Consider the following 18,294-nt stretch of genomic DNA (forward strand, 5'->3'; position numbering starts at 1 on the left):
GCTTTCGAAATAAAATTTCCGTTTAAATAATATCATTTTAGCTGTCATAAAAAGTTAGTTAGACAAACCTATTGATAAAACTATAATTCTGCGCAGTTTAATATTGTTAAAGTCGTGAGATTTTTCTAAATTATTCCAGAAAATCATCTAAAGTCTGTCAAAACATATTTTTCAGTGACAACTCATGAGATGCATAAATCCGATTAGTCTTTCTTAAACGGTTACAAATAATTTTTCTTTGTTAAACATAATTATTTAGAAGCCTTAGTTTTAGGTTACACCATGACTGTGTCAGCCGAGTTGGATAATGCGCTCTTCTTAAAAACAAGAAATTTTGTATGATTTCAGTTTAATACTCGTATTTTTTTCCTTGTTGTGGAATATTATTATTTTTTTTTCAAATAGTCGTAATGTTATATTCAATATACAAGTGTGAAGCGCCTTCTCTTGGCCGAATTTCGGAAAACTACAAAATGTGTTGAGTTAATAAGCACCATTGTACAGGACTATTTTTTATTATAGCCAGAACAGAGTATATTAAGTTTAACAGGATAATTGTAACATTCAAAAGAAAACGTTAGAGACCTTATAAAGTATATATGTACATACATACAATATATAGATGATCAGCGTGACGAGCAGAGTCAATTTAGCCATGTCCATCCGTATGTCTGCGGACTAGTCTCTCAATCGCTCTGAAAACTTGCACTCACTCACCAAGAAGCTGCTCATTTGTCGGAACGGCCGATATTGGATCACTACATAACAACATATAGCTGCCATACAAGCCGAACGATCGAAATAAAAATATCGCACGGATTATTGCCTATGCTATCTCCGAAAAAAATTTCAGATCTGATTACTATAGCATATACTTATACTGATCGATCAAAGTTCTTGTGTGGAATCTTCTGTATTTGTGAAGGATATTTTAGATTCGGCGCAACCGAAGTTAACGTTTTTTCTTGTTCTTTCTTTATTATGTTTTAATTTATTAAATCCGTAAAACATAATCGTAAAAAATTTTGATTTATTTTAAATTTTTTGAATTGCAAATCTAACGTCTATTTGATTTACGCTAATTACAAAATGTACGCTAACTGTTGTTTCTATGGAAAAAGGAATTTCCAATGAATTTTCAAAGCACTAATGTTGTAATTAATATTTCCCATTTCATTTCATACATACATACATATGTCTATACTTGTATACATCAGGGCATAAAATATTGCAATTTCACGCTTACTGTTATTAAACGTGTTTTGTATGCTTGTTTTTGTAAAATGCACATACACATGTATTAATTCACATAGATATATTAAAGCGCAGACCCCGCAGGAAAAACGAATTGATTTCTTATAAACTTGTAGTTGAAATAGTTAGTGCAGCGAAACTTTCAGTACTTCGGGGTATTGGCACTAAAAGCATAAAGAATTTTAGTATTGCAATAAAATAGAACTAGATAAAAAAAAAATTTCTTAAGAATGAATTTTTTAAAATAATAAGATATGACTGTTTTTTGATACTTATATATTGGGGTAACCGCTTGAGCTAACTTGTATTAGTTTTCTTCGATTCGCCAAGCGTTACTCTCCGGCGAATTGAATAAACTATACTAGACTAGCTCAAACAAACGGGCAGCACTTGTAGTGCAACTTTGCGCTAACATATCTTCTAACGTATGTCCTATGGTATTATGATTCTTTCTTAGTAAAGAAATTCATTTTTGCACGTTAGAAAACTTTGCTGTAACCCTTCTGTTCTTTTGTTTTCTATAAATTCCTCTAACATATTTTAAGTGTAAAGTTTTAAAAATGTAAGAAAAAAACTAAATTTCTATTTTCATTTGTCATTTGAACCATAGTAAAACTGATCTAAAATATGCTAAAGAATACTTGGCAGCACTGAAGATAGCGGTTTTACAACTTTAAAGAGGTATCTGCATACTCTCTTGCACGAATTCAACTCGATGACTATGTTTTTGCATGTAATTTTCTTGACAATAGAGCAGATGTGTGAAGAGAAATGGCTTATCGAAGACAGCTATTACATCTTCGCCCTGGTTTGTGATTTCTAATACTTCGTATAAGTTATAGAATGTATTAACTATGTGGAGAGAAGTTTGGCGACATTTCTAAATATAATATAAGTAATACAGCTTTAAAGGTTCACCACTGTTTTAGTATTGATAACATGATACATATTTCTGAGAAGGAAAGCCTAATTGTTATATTGTAATCTATTATTCCAGTAAATTTTCCTACAGGGACTGCTTAAAATATACAGCTATATAATTAGGGAATATTTCTAATAAAAACTGTTAACTGCTATGAATATATGTGCTCCAACTGATTGTGGGAGAAATGACAATGCATGAGCTGTCAGTTTGTGATAAGAATGAGAGAGAGAGAACCAGAAATTGAAGCGGCGAACTGTTAAAACGACATTACTTGTAAAAAATATTTATAAATTATAGTTTAAAGATTTTTTAGAGCTGAAACTCATTTACAATATATACATGCATATGTATGTACATTAAAATATGAAATTATGCCGTATTGAATTCTAACGAAACGCTATCAAATATGTGTTTGAGGAGCAGAGCTAGTAAGCCATTGCAAGTGCTTTCAAGCTTCGCTGACTGGACAAGTATAATCGCGGTGAAAAACTTATATAAACGAAAATATAGACGTTCCAAACATTTGCCGTATATCAACAAACACATACGTACATGCAAGTATCTACTTTCCATGGTGGGGGTAAACCAAAAAAAATGTATTAGCGAAAAAATGGAAACAAATGAATATGTAAATCGCAGTTAAATGCCGCTTCAGCGCGTAAGTAGATCAACTTTTACATGAATAATAACACAAAAACCATAATAAAAAGAAAAAATAGAAAAAATGTCAACTTACATACAATAACAACACCCACGCCAGACATTGACGCATCAAATATGCAAAAAATATTATGCAATTAAAAAGTAATTAAGATTTTTGGTGAACAACGCACATACACACACATACATATACGTACACATGTATACATATATATATGCATACATAAGTACTTATATAGAAACACAAACATAAATGCCGACACTTAATGTGGGCCGGAGCCAACGCTCGCTCTACGAAAAAAGCCGAGCCATCAAATACTGACATTTTGGTGCGTGAGTGGGTTTTCTGACAGAATCCGAGACGAAAATTAACACGCATCGCCGTATTTTACACGTAAATGGCCCCACAGCCATGACATGGGAAATAATTGGCTCACAATTCGGTCACAGCGCTCGTAAACATACACCCACCATTCGCTAGTGTGGAGCAGCGAAAACGAAAAAGTGAATGCCGTTAAAGCAATAACGGTGTGAAAACAAATTAAAGCGAACATTTAGCCGAAAGCTTCCAAAAAAAAACGAAAGAAAGAAATGAAAACCCGCTTAAATTTGCCAACAAAAGACTTTAAATCCAGACTTTGAAAAAAAATAAAATAAAACATAACATTATAATATGAACACAAAAACAACGGTCGACTCAACTGTATAACTGTTTGTTATTCGCAATACGCTTTAAGCCACTTTTCGCACATTTGTTGCTTCCTCACTTTGTGTGTATGTGAATGTCAATAAACATAAAGCATAAATACATATAGATATTAGGGTGGGCCGAAAAAATATATTAATATTATTGCTTTAGATATTGTAAAAAAACAGTCTGAAAAAAATTCTGAAAAAGTCTGCGCTTTTAATATTATTATTAATATGTGGCGCATTGTAATCTTTAATTTTCTTAATATGTTTAATAACACAATAATATTCTTATTGGAAATTTAACGATCTATAAAAAAGGTCTAATATGGTTTTTTCTTAAACCCACTCGTTCCAAATGTATTCGCGGTCAGAGTCCAACCTTAAATTGTAAAAGATAATTTTAAAAAATTGTTTATATTATTTCGCAACATAATGCCTCAAAATCATAAAATATATTACTGGTGATAATAATATAACCAGCTCACATTTTACCGGAATTTTTTTCGTCACTTTAGACGATATTTTCAAGGTATCTAAGTAAAAATAAATTCAAAGCTTGTTTTGTTCTGCCCTAGTATACATATATGTATATAAGTATCTATACATAGTATATAGTAGATATGATTGTTGTTACAACTGTCCGCCAAGTAATTCCGCTATTGTGCGCAAAACTCAGAAATCGGGCCAAGTTTGTACAGTAAAAGCCGCTTGGGAATGACCAACTCATATATTTAAACACTCACACATAGTATGTGTAGGTATACTACATCCATACATACTTACATAATTAGTTGTCATGCGTGAATTTTCCACTGGTCATTCTCGGCATCAAGAAAAAATGTTTACAAAATATTATAATAAGTGAAGAGGGTAAAACAAATTAAAGTTGGCACATTTCGAGTTGACTCTGGTTCAAAAGAAGAGGGGTGAAGAGGAAATACGGAAACATGGCACCACTAAAGCATTCCGCGCACTGAATAGGTAAACATGTATGTATGTTTGTATGTGTTTGAGTGCTGCGCTTTCCTCTGCTCTTGTAAAACGTTAAATTACTTCCGCAGTAAACGACAAACAGAGGACCAAGCCAAGCCCAGCTCAGCACTGAGCACAGCTCATTGCATTCCAGTTCAAATCCAATTTACTTGGTCAGCAGACAGCGCATGCGTGTTGAACGCCCTAAGCCAATGACCACTTTTGTATGTGGAACTTCGTCGTCGCGCAATTAATATTTCATTACGTGTATTTCTAGAGATGTATGTTTGTATGTGGAGACATACATATTTTTATTTACATATACCTGTTGTACTGTTGGAAACATACATATATAATCACTGAAGTAAGGCTTGGCTTTTCTTGGCTGTTTTGTTTACTTTAATTTGGTTTTTAGTGTAGGCCAGCTACTAAATCTCACATGGTTGGAAAACGGAATTTGGAACAGTTTTGGTCTCAATGCTCAAAACTCTGCGTCAAATTGCTGAGTTTTGCACTGAAAAAGTTCAAATAAAGGACCCAGCACACAATCGGGCACACCTTCAGAGTTTGATCTATAAAGTATATGCTTGAGATACAAAATATAGAAGCAATCTTGCGAGGTACCATTTACTCATCAGTTCACTGCTTACTGCTAAAGCAATGACGATATATTCCTTGAAGGTCTTGCAACTCATCGTTAACATTCGTTCAATCATATCCAATGTAAGTAAGCTATGAATGTGCATACATACATACAAGTATGTACATACCTACTTATGTATATCTGTGAATGAAGTAAAACAAGGCAGCAAAATGGAGGTTCATTTATGGCTTAGTTGATGATATTCACACTTGCTGCTTTAGTTAAACAGGGTTACTTAGTAAATATTCTCACAGAGGAGTCAGTTGTTCGGGCCGAAATCGTGGTTATTATCTAAAAAGCCAAGTGGGGTTCCCTTGGGCTCCCTTGGGTTCCCCAGGAGCTCGCGTGAGATACAACTTAAAGCGTGGTAGAGTAACAAACAAAATTCTGAACCACCTATCTTACTGAAATGAGGGCCAAGGAGCTCCAAATCGTAATTACGTAACGGAAATATAACTTATCTAGGTTATTTTATGAATGAGAACGAAATAAACTTCATTTATAATTACGAGCGCCCTCTTGCGGTCAGATTACTTACCAACTGTTTGTTTACAATAAGGCAAACACCGATGCTAAACAAGTAACCATTAGTTTCGGAAGTTATCTGAAACTAAGTATTTAGAGACAGATTTTAACCAGTTAGTATAAGAGGTACAAGAAGAGAGTCCCACTCAACATAAGAATATTTCTACTATTACCAATACTTTAAGTTGCTTTATATTTGAAATTTTCAAAAATGGCTTTCTAACTTTGTATGCTCATCTCAGTGATGACTTCTGCCTGCAGGTATACTTTTGTTTTGTATTTAAATATTGTATTGTGGGTTTTGTTTGTTTTCGAGAATCAGAATTGACCCAAATAACTCTGTTAACAACAACAGTTAATTCGTACATCTCCCCAACATCGAATCGCTGTGACGAGTACTACATACCAGCCAAAGCATTTAATACTAAAACAACATGCACACACACACACACACACCTACTCCTACATAGAAGTAAGTAAACAAATGCCAGTGTATTCAGAATTTTTACGTGCAGCATTAGATTATAGCTCTAGCAAAGGAATATAATTAGAAAGAAAGATTGAATAGCTGCCTGACATTCTTCTGCGCGTACACACAGCGTACAGTGTACTCCAGAAGCGTTGCTCTAAATTTAATCTCAGCAGTCGGAGCAGCAGCTGGGCAACAACAATGCATAGCAATTAAAAACAAAAGAGTGCAGCAGGCAGCAAATAAAGGAAGCACATTAAAATGTTAATGCCGAATGAGAGGCATGAAGTGGAGTTTAATGGCTTCTTAGGGTCTAGGAATGAACACAAATGCTCTCGAAACAATCAAAATAATGATGGAGACATGCGCTGACGAACATTTGCACATACATATGAAAGTAAGCGTGTATGTGTGTGTAAATGAATGCTTGATTTGTGTGCTTCGTTCGCATATTAGATTTTTATGACTTCTTCATTTGGTTGCCACATTCACACATCATTATATTTTATGAGTGGCTGGCCTTAACCTGTTGGAATTTTTTCAAATTTTGTCAGAGAGTAGCAAGGGTGCCAACTTCATAGGTTTATTTCTTACAAACTAAAGTTTTCGAAGTTACCTCAAAAATGGTTAAAAAGGTCATATATTTAGGTTCTACTACATAAAAATTAAAAAAGGAAAAATATATAATATTTTGAGGGGCAACAACTGAACTTTGAGTATTTAGAGATCGTTGAAATCTTTTAGATACCATACGATATTTATGCTCTGAACAGCGTAGTTGTAGTAAGGCGGAAATTCTTTATACTGTCTGCCCGTCACTCGATATCTACTCGAACTAGTCCCTCAGTTTTTGAGATATCGAGATGTACGTCATTTTTTTTTTTTACAAGAAGCTACTCGTTTGTCGGGAACGCCAATTTTGGACCACTATATCATATAACTGCCATAAAAACTGACTGAATCATGTTCTTGTATGGAAAACTTTTTTATTTGAGAAGATATCTTCACGGAGTTTGGCATGGGTTATTGCCCAAGGCAATGCTACAATATTCGAATATATTATTCAGTTCGGGCTACTATAGCATATATCTGCAATGCAAACTGACTGATCAAAATCAAAGTAAATATATATTTATACCCTTTTCTGCTGTAAGAAATGCACCTGTGAAGAATTTAATGCTTTGGTGTAGCCAAAGTCAATGTGTTTTCTTGTTTTATTTCCAAAGAGGCATCTTTTTCATCATAGAAACATCGTAGTCTAAGAATTAAGACTTTTAGAAAATATGTTATCAGCCCTCGCCAATTTGCCAAAATTAGGAGAGTGGCGAATCGAACAAACCTGTACAAAAAATCAAACAAACTAACTTAGTTATAGATCGTCATACTCTTTTTGATTAAGTTAACACTGCTAACTTTCCTTCTAACTTTTTTGGAAAACGAGCAACATTTAGCCAACACCTCGTAACAAATTGTGTGAAATGTCAATATCTTCTACTTACAAGTATGTCCTACAGGGTTTGTATTACAAAAACAATTAAACCTTCGGCGACAAGTGCGTCTTTTAATTGAACATTCAATAGACTAATTGCTGATCCCAGTTGTTTTTCAGGGTGACTATGTGTTACTGTTTCCAGGAACTTACACACCCACTTACAACTTATATCTATATGGTATGTTTTAGACCTGTGAGTGGACAGCAGGCCAAGTAAATCTTTGCGACATGCAAACACTCCACTGCATTTTATATTTCTGCTATTATTTTATTGCTGCTGACATATTGTACATTCATATATACATACACGCAGACATACGTGGAATGGGCGCTACTTATTCGTGCAATTAATCTGTTTCCAAACATCCACAATTCCTTGTATTTAACGTGAGGACAATTTGTATTCACACGACATGTGGTTGTTGTTACTTGTTGTTTGAGTGTGTGAATTTTATGATGATTTGGTTGTAAACATATACATTATTCTTTTATTATATCTCGTTTTATTATAAATATATTTCTATATCGAATGAAGCAACACTGTAGATTGCTTAAATCGTTTGAGAATTAAGATGTTGAATTAAATTAGGTAGGCATAACTGTAGTCATCATAAGTGAAGAGGTATTGAATATAAAGGCATTTTTTCTCAAAATTTAAATATCCTACTTTCTCTCTCTCTTTCAAAAATATTCACGTTTAGAATTGCTCCCATAAACAAAAACAATAAGTCGAAAATATTGATTCAACACTTAGCAAAGTAGTTAATGTCAAATGTAAACGATTGTATGCAGGTAGTTTTTTGCAATTCTTTTATACTTAAATATTTACTTGTTCTTTAATACAATACTTGATAGCTCATTATAATTTTGTAGTTGTGCGAACACCTACCTATTATAAGAGTATGAATACTAAATTAGTTGAGTAAATAGTTTACAGCATTTTAGCCTGCAACTGACTTAAAATACTTAAATTTTTTCAAAAGTTTGAAAATAATTTCAAGATAACAAATGAAAAATCAATAGCCATTTTGGTGTAGTAGTAAATATTAAATACTGTATTTCGAATGGGAGATAGTTTTCAGAAAAATATTATTTTTGAACCAAAGTTACGTGCATTTTGCACTACACTGTCTAATACTGACGTTATCAACGCTATAATTCACATTTATTAAATAATGTTATAGAGTCAACGGATAAAGTAGAAATTTTGATATAAGTATATAAGATGTAACAAAACTCAACTAAATCTATTTTTCAACTATCAGAAGATGGCCTTTAGTAAAACTATCAAACTTCGATCACAAACAAGATAAAATATTTATTACAATTCAAAAGAAAGAAAATTTGTTAACATGAAATCGAAAGATATGTAGTGCGTTCCGAATTTACCGATTTTCAAAATTCAATATAAATATGTAAACCTATTCTTCGAAAATATTGAGAAAATTTCCATCAATGAGAGTTGATATATTCAAAAGGAATTGCAAACAAAGCAATATTGAGAGGCCATAGCTGGGTTTTTATTTTAATGGATTTCAGGTAGATTTCCAATTATAGAACTTATTTCTTTTTGTAGTTCTTTGAAAGTTTATTGGAAGCTTACTCGATGAAGATTGTTGTCAAACACTAAAAGCGCGCACATAATCTTTGGAAGTCACTCAAGCGGTAATTTCGAAACGTTTAAAAACATATTCAAAAGCAAGGAAAGTGGGTGCCAAATGAATTGTAGCCGCGTGATATTGAAAAAATCTTTTGCATATCAGAAGTGCTGCTTGTACGCTACAAAGAGAAGTAGTTTTTGAATCAAATTGCAACTGGTAATGAAAAAAGTGAAATGTGAAAGCCAAAAATCTATGACGCCATGGTAATGCTCTGTATTTGGTGGGATCAGAAGAGCGCGCTATATTATATGCTACTAAAACTCGGTGAAACCAATAATGGAGAACGCTACCGACAACAACTCAAACAAATTGAAGCGAGCGAGTGCCGAAAAACGTCAGGAATTCGGACTAGACACAAGGCAATAATTTTGCATCATGTTGCAAGACCGGTTAAAAAGTATTTGTAAAAAAGCGATTTGGAAGTTTTGCCCAGCCTGCCTTATAGCCCAAATTTTGCCTCTTCTGACTAACATTTGTTACGGTCATTGCAGCCCTCACTGGAATACGGTTTACATCAGAAGAGTGAATGAAAAATTAGCTTGATTCATTCTTGAAGTGGAATGGAGTCCACAAATTGCTGGAAATATCGGAAAATATTATAGATTCATATTGGCAACACCTTGAGTAATATTATTGTACATATATTTCTTAAATCATGTCTAATATAAAAAAAAAGCATAAATATAGTTAGTTATTAAGCTAGAGTAGATAATTTTTGAAAACAAAAAAAAGCATATTAGGATGAAACGAAAAATAAAGCAACAAGAATTAAGGAAAAAAAATATTTATGGGCGACCTGAGAACGGGAAAAGGAAAAGGCGTTGCTAAATTTTTATAGGTTAAGAATGGTTTATCTCGAATTCCGTCGAAACTACTAGTGCTATAGAAAAAAAATTGATAGCAATAATATAAGTAATAAAAAGATCTATAACTTTTTCCACATAACCTCAAAATTTATGTAAAAATTCAAATAACCAAGCTTTTTTAATCTTGTACAAAAAAATTGTTTCTTTTCACGTAATTTGGTGTGAACTTACCTACTTATGTCGCAAACACACTGATTTTTTTTCAATTTAATGTATTAAATTTTTCTCTTCTATTTTGACCTAATATCGAAAAACCCCTAATTTTCTATAAAAAAATTCTCAAGTCAAAATATCAAATACTTTTATTATTATATATTATTTAGGCTTTATATTCGTTAAAGTCTCCCTTGTTGTGATATAAAAATTATATACATTACTACAAGTATAGTAATTTTTTTCAAAAAAATGCCAAGATGCTTAAGAGTGTGCAAAAATTGAACCCCAGCAATCGAGCTATAAGCTGCAATTGTTGCTAAAAATATCTCCTATCACTAAAATACCAACCGCTTTAAATAGTGTTTGTTGGTTATCCAACCGTTTAATATTTAAAAATAAATCTGATGTACTAGCATACCGCGAAAAACAAGACCGAAAGGCACTAAAATCTACTTGTTATGACTCTCTTGGGAATTTCTCAAATACTAATACAACTGTTCGCTCTAATGAACATATATTGGCTCGAAGATCGATAATTCAAATTTATTTTTCAAATACGTCAAATCATAAAATCGGCCCGGTTGAATAATGTTGAATGCATAAACATACAATGAAAGATTAATTTTTAATTAAAATGAGGGAATAACAAATAAATTTATATGTCATATTCAATAACGGCTTAAAATCGCTTATCTTGCAATGTCTTTAATATTATACAATTTAATTTTGAATCATACACATGGAATTAGCCACACATACACATACTTTTTTACGCAGCGATTTGCTTATCTATAACATGACTTAAGCGCGTCTAATCGCTTCGCTTTGTTTACAATAAACACACAGCAAAGTTTTTAATATTTTTAATATGCTTAAATTTAATTAGAGCACTGCACTGCTTGCTGTTAGGTCGAGGATCTCAACGGACCTGAGAAAAAAAAATTCACTTATTATCGCTCGAGAGTAAAATATTAAATGTCGCCCGGAGGGTAGATATAAACAAAAGAAATTGAAATGTGCAGTCAACGAAGCGAACGCGGCGGAGAACGGAAACGGAAAGCAACAGGCCGTCGAACAGACGGCGACGAAGATGCGAGAAAAATTAGTAAAAAAGCAATAAGCAAAATAAAAAAGTAAAGCAAAATAAGTTGTAAAAGGAACGGCAAGACTTCCAAAATCGTAACAAAAACAAAAAAAAAGTTAACTTCGGCTACAACGATGCTATAATACCCTTCACAGGTGCATTTCTTCTAGCATAAATCAATATACAAAGAAGTTTATCTTTATTTTGATCAATCAGTTTGTGTCCCAGATATATGCTATAATGAAGTTATCTGAATAATATGTTTGGATTTTTTATCGTAGCTTTGGGCAGTAGTCCATGTCAAATTTCGTAAAAAAAAATATCTTATCAAATAAAAAAGTTTTCCATACAAGGACTTGATTTGGATCGATCAGTATATATGACAGCTATATGCTATAGTGCTCCGATAACGGCGGTTTCGACCAAAGAGCAGCGTTTTAAGGAGAAAAGGAGGTATGTTAAATTTCAGATCGATATTTGAAAACTTGTTTTTTTGTTTTTTTGAAATATATGCATATACTTTATAGAGTCAACGATGTTTCCTTTCGAGTGTTACAAGCTTCGTGACAAATTTAATATACACTGTATATTATATATAATACACAGGGAATAAAAATAAAAAAGTAACGTACAGCAAATCGTGGCCGATAAGGCTCGGAATTATTCAATGCGCTTTAGAGCAGAAGCTGTGCTTCAGAATTGTAATAAATGTACAATAAATGATTAAAAAAAAATTAAAATGCAAAAAAATTGCGATAAGAAGCACAGAAGGCAAATATATATTGAAAAAAATAGTAATTCAAAATAAATTTTATTCAAAAACAGGTTTGCCTTCTACACTGGCGCGACTGTCCGGCCGTTCTCGGTCTGCTGTTTGTTGGCGATTTTTTATACAGCCATTTTTGTATTGCAACTTTTGCGGTGGATGCTGTGCAACTGCTGCTCTATGTATTCATTGCATTTTGCGTTGTTGTTGTTGTTGTTGTTATTAATCTATTTACTTCGCTGAAACGTCGTTTGCGAAAAGCGCAGAAAATGTGATTGTCACTGCGCGCAAAACAGCAACAAAAACAAAAGCACAACAAAAATATCAAACAATAATAACAACAATAACAACTGCAAACAATGCACAGCAAATGGCATCGCCAACGGGTCAAACGGCGCATTATTTCATATAAAACGCAGACAGGCAGACAGAAGTGCGACAATGGCAGGGAGGGGTGAGACGGACCAGTAGCACCAGTTACTGAGAACGCATGCTTGTGCATATACAATTTTTCTGTTCGGTTATTCGCGCTACGCACAGATTGTTGTGAAAAGCAAAAACGAGAAAAAAGTGGGGAAATACCGAAATGGATAAGGAAGAGCGTGAACTTTTAATTATTTACAGCACATATACGGTGTACTAAATTGTGCAAAGCAAGTGCAAAACGGCAACAATAATAGCAGTAAAGGTTTAAAAGCGCTTTACACTCGCTTACAGAATTTTTATACTTATCAAAAAAAGTACAAAAAATAAAATAATATAAAATTTGTTTTTAATTATGAATTATTTTTGTTTTGCTTTGTTTTGTGGAAAATATTTAAAATAGTAATATTTTAAAATTTTATTGGTTATACGATGTTTTAAATAATTACACTACTCAACAAATCTGAAGGAATAATCGGCGACTGATGTGCTAAGAGGTCTGTGCGGGTATTTGAGGAGCGTTTTTAGTTTTTACAACCCAAAATTAACAAGAAAGCGCAAGTGTTATTTTATGTACACGATTTGGAAAGAATTTGCTTTTGGTTTTTATTTCCACGCGGTTTTTTTTTTATTGCAATGAACTAAAATTTTATTTTACATGTTAAAAAAAAATAATTATTTTGAAAAAACATTATTGCCAAACATGTTTCACTAAATTCTTTATTAATTTTTTTTAAATTATTCATTGTTATTTCATTGTTTTGAATAACTGAAAGGGGTTTTTTCAAAATATCTTTTAATAATTTTGTTGTTATTTGTATTTTTTTTTATTATTTATAATTATTTAATTTTTTTGTAAATGGTTCGAACTAAAACTTTATTTTAAATGATTGGACTAATTGTTATTTTGATAAAAATTATTTTCAAAATATTTTTCTCTAATTTCTTTATTTATTTTTTTTTGTAATTATATATGATGATTTCGTTGGTTATTTAATAATGTATCAGAATATGTTCTAATAATTTGAATTTTTTATAACTTATTATAAGTTAATTTTTACGTATTTTTTGTATCTGTATATATAAGCCAATATCCTCTATTAACTAATTCGCTTAAATTATTTTTGATTTGATTAATGTGAATAATTTTTGCGGTTAGTGCTCTTTCTTTATTTATTTAATATTATTTATTTATTTTATATTATTGTTATAAAGCTATAAAATTTATTTTTTATAGCTATCAAGGTTTTTTATAGTTAAGACTACCTCAAAATTATTTTAATATTTCAAAAAATTTAACTAAAACAAAAATTTAAGCGCCTAGAAATTTTTATTGGAGTAACGAAATTTAGCTTTAGTAATAGACATTTATTATTCTAAATTATATTTCACTTTCACAATACCATAATTGCAATACTAAAATATTAATTATTTGCAAAATATTTTATTATACATTTTTTTTAATAGTAATTACTTGTGAACTTTTTTTTGCCTTATAAACATTTACTTTACAAAATCTAAATACAATGCATGCAAAAAATTTGCAATTTAAATTAAACAAATATACAAAAAGTACCTTTTTTATGCTAATCATTAAATTATTTTAAGTTTTTTGTTTTACTAAAAAGAAAATATTATGGAATACTGCAAACATAATAATGTGTTTCACAAAAATTAATGGCAAATAGGATGCAATTTAAAACGAACCAATATATTAGAAGAACAAATATTTAAAATAACACTTTTTTATTATGTTTTTTATTAGAAGTTATGTTTTTCGGCAATTTATAAAATTTTTTTTAAGTCTTATGTTACTAATAGCGACAAATTATGTTATCCTGCGAATATAAATATTATATACAATACTCCTTTGAATTTTTACCGTTATTATTTTTCAATATTATTACATACATACATATATATTATTGTTTTGGTTATTATTATTTCTAATTTTTTTCGGTATGTACAGTTACTATTTTTGTTAAAAAGTTTAATTAAAAATTAGTTTTTGTTCGATTTAAGAACAAAACCCCCGAAGTAAAATTATATTTATTATTGCTTTTGTTGTATTTTTTGTTACTATCATTTGTATAGGCGCCTTTTTTCATTTAGTTAATTTTGTAAACCAGTATTATAAAAAACACAAAAGCTATCTGCTCGAGCGGTTGAGCAGAGCGCGCTCGTACGCAGTTGGGGCTGACAGGTGAGGCGGCCATGGGGACAGTTTAAGCTCAGCTTTTGTCTGACGTTTGGCTAATAAGTAAGACAATGCGCTTAAAAACGTTAGCTAAAGCGGGACAAAGCGATGTTGAAACACGCAAATAATTTCACACACACACACACATACTTGCTTGTACACAAAACGATAAAGACGATTTTTTTAAAAACAAAATTTCGTTTACCAAATCTTACCAAAGTGTGCAAAGCTGCTTGAGAGTTAAAGACAACAGTTAAATATCAATAATTTGGCCCAACGCGTGAATCACACTTGCAAACAGCACTTTGACGTTTGGAAACTTGTTGTCAACTTTTATTTTTGTTGTTTCTACATCAGCACACCATTTGCATGCTGGCGAAGAGCACTTTACTTGCACTTTGCACAAATATCAATTTTCACACAAAACCTGCGCGCATACATACACACGTACACGTACGTACGAGTGGCGATTTCTTCTACCGCTTTTTATAGAAAACAAATAATTTTTGGTAAAACCGAATTTTCGCTCAAATTTCAAAACACCAACGCGTTTCTAAGTTGCACGCGCTTCCCTACCCTCACAAAAAAATTTCGGTTTGTTTTGCTGTTGGACGACACGCGTGCCAATTGGCGTCATCAACTTAAAGTTTGGCAAAAAGCACGTTTGCGAATTGCGGTAATTATGTTGGCCAGCCAATAGAGCGCGATCGAAAATTTAATAAACAAAATTTGATAATTTCACTACCGAACACAGAAATTTATTCCGCCTACACACATGACCGTCACGACGTCTCATAGGCAACTGAAGCGGCGACGGACCAAATAATCATACAACGACGACGACGCCAACCAGCAAGTCAGTTGGTAGGCGAACGAATGCGCCCTGCAGAGCGCCAAACACAACAATGCTACACGGCGGCCACAGCAGACGACATTGAGCATGGTTGCCAACATCGCACAAGCAGCATTGTTACGAGTACACAAAACGAATTCGTATGGAGTTTGCAAAGGTGTTGAGGCAGTCGCTGCTCTCGCCACTGTGGGCTGGCGTTCGAGAGAGCATGTGTGAAAGTGGTGAAGCAAGCCAATTTAGTGCTCACTTAACTATTTTATCGCATGCGATAAAAGTGCCGTCTGGCTGCTGAGAGACGGCGTTGTCTACGTCAAATTGTGTTGTCGGTAACAAAAGCGACGCGGAAAGTTTGTTTACGTTTTGTTTTTTTTTGGTGTTGTTGTGGGGAAAATGCCGCTGAGGGGATTAACTTGCATTGAAGATAGGATGTTCTTAAATTTTTAATTTGTTATTGAGGTTTCGCATTGAATTTAATTATTTTAGGGCAAGTGGAAGTTGAATATTTTTTTCACAATAGAAGATTTTTTAATACTACAAGTATATTTTATAAGCAGTTTATGGCAACTTATAGTTATATGAAAGTAAAAAGTGAGGTCGAAAATTAGCGATAGCTATTATTGGTCGATTGCTAGAGCCTTCTTAATCGGTGTAATAATAAAAATGAATAAAAAAATTTGCAATTTTTGAAGTCATTTCAGAAGAAGGTCTAAAAACTGGGTCTAAAGTATAGAGTTAAGTTCAAAAATGTGTCCATTTTTTATTAAACATCGTGGCTTCGGTAACTGGAAAGAAACAATATAATCGAGGAAAGATACATTTCTTTCATGCTATTAAATTTCCTAGAAACTTTATTGAAGATAAATGAGTGGGAAATCAGAGCAAAGGCGCTTCAACAAACTTTTTAGATATGAAAGTAAACATTTTATGTCCGTTTTGCAGTTGAGGATTCACAGCATTGCTGTTTGAGATATAATATACGATACTATTTACTCGAGCAAACATTTTTATTAAGAAGTAATGGAAGTATTGGTGTTTTTTTTACGAGTGATACCTTGATCAGAATTTTATTGAGAGATTGTTTAAGGTCTAGTAAAAATAAATCGATTCGTTTTGTATAAAATTGAAGGTTTTATTTAACATGAACCGATTTAAGTCAAATCTGTACCGTTTTGTTCGATTTGCTTTTTGCCATTTTGAAAGTAATTGCACAAAGACACTCTCGTAGAAACCCACTGTTTCCTATTGGCAAAAAAAACAAATGGCACAGTCGATTTTCACAAGCTTTTCTAGAGCTGATTTTTCCGTCAGCAAAATCATTCGCCATAGTCAGGAACAGGTAGTAATCACATGTTGGCTGTTTTGGACTATAAGGTCGATACAAAAGAACCGCTCAACCAATTCTTATTTATATAATAATATCTTAATAGTCCGTGGAAACAAAAAACCAAATGATGACGGCAATTGAACTTTTAATTCATAACAAACATGCTTCTTGATGAAAGAAGCTTAAACGAAATATTTTTGGATAAGGCTAAGGTCTCGGAGATCTCTCAGGTTCAAAATTTCTATGTAAACTAAAAATTGACGAATTCGAGGTAAAGCTGCAGAGTAACTAAAAGAAAAAGGTCGAATCTTGAATTTGTTTCCAAAAAAATCGATTATGCTTATGCGAGTTTCTCACTAAATTTATTGAAGTTAAGATCTCCAGATCACACAATGAGTAATACTCTCGAATTCGTCTAAAGAACTTAAGGTAAATGAAGCTGACGTTACTTTTTTATATAAGCACTAGATTCCATAATCTAAAATCTCTTCGAATATATTATGCGCACATGGTGAACAAAATTGGGTCTTACTAAAACACAAGGCTCGAATTTACATGTTTTGGGCTTTCGAGGCTGTTCGTTGAGATTATCTCAAAGCAAGTTAAATGACGAGACCAACACAAAGAAAAGCAGAACCTTGTGCTAAACTAGCTTTTCTATAGCAGGAGTCAACAAAGCTGGAATTTAGAACATATATACATATGTATGTGTTATGTCTTCTTCTAACAATTGCAAAGCAAAAATCATAAAATACTTTGACACAAATATTTCTATTAATTATTATTAGTTCAGCGTATTAAAAAACGATAAGGAAACTGAACCGAGTGCCAGCGCATGGTTCAAAGATTACAATTTTAATTGCAACCCACATGTGGCAAGTGCATACAACGCCTTAGAACGCTTTGCCACCATTTGCTGCCCGCTTGTAGGCAACAATAAAAATATCTTTTGCAATTTGCATTAATTTATCAACACCCGGTTCTACTTGGCTGGCCACAGTGGTGACCCTGTTGGCCCCCAATATGAACGAATGTATGCCTTTCGCAAGCGAAAAAGTAAGCGTCTTACGGCACAGATTGAGCTAGTAACTGTATACGTGCTACATACGAATGTCTGTCCGTCCGCGCAGTGGCCGTCGCGCTAACCAACCATTGCGTGCGGTAATCGAGTTGCAACTGGTGCAACAAATTTCGTTGTGTGTTCTTCTCGCATGGTTGCTCGCAAAAATGACCAACAACAACAGCGACAGCGACAGTAGCAAAAGCAAAAGTAGAAGGCAGAGGCAGAAATAGAAGAAACAGCAGCACAAAACGAAAATTTACACGCATGC

The 18,294-nt window shown here is 32.7% G+C and overlaps 1 non-coding gene across 3 annotated transcripts in view; it reads right to left on the reverse strand.

Annotated features, from left to right (window-relative positions):
* Nucleotides 1-15,694, reverse strand: part of LOC106620178 (uncharacterized) — a 183,834-nt gene extending 168,140 nt beyond the window's left edge. The window contains exons 1-2 of one of the 3 annotated variants that reach the window (XR_011394935.1): nt 15,002-15,694; nt 5,686-5,751 (exon numbers count right to left, since the gene is read on the reverse strand). This is a non-coding gene — a transcript (uncharacterized protein). The remainder of the gene's footprint in view (nt 1-5,685; nt 5,752-15,001) is intronic. The other 2 variants (XR_011394934.1, XR_011394933.1) reach the window with 2 other exon arrangements.
* Nucleotides 15,695-18,294: the final 2,600 nt, after the last annotated feature.

The sequence above is a fragment of the Bactrocera oleae genome, chromosome 2, assembly GCF_042242935.1.
Source record: "Bactrocera oleae isolate idBacOlea1 chromosome 2, idBacOlea1, whole genome shotgun sequence".
In the NCBI taxonomy this organism is placed as follows: Eukaryota; Metazoa; Arthropoda; class Insecta; order Diptera; family Tephritidae; genus Bactrocera; species Bactrocera oleae.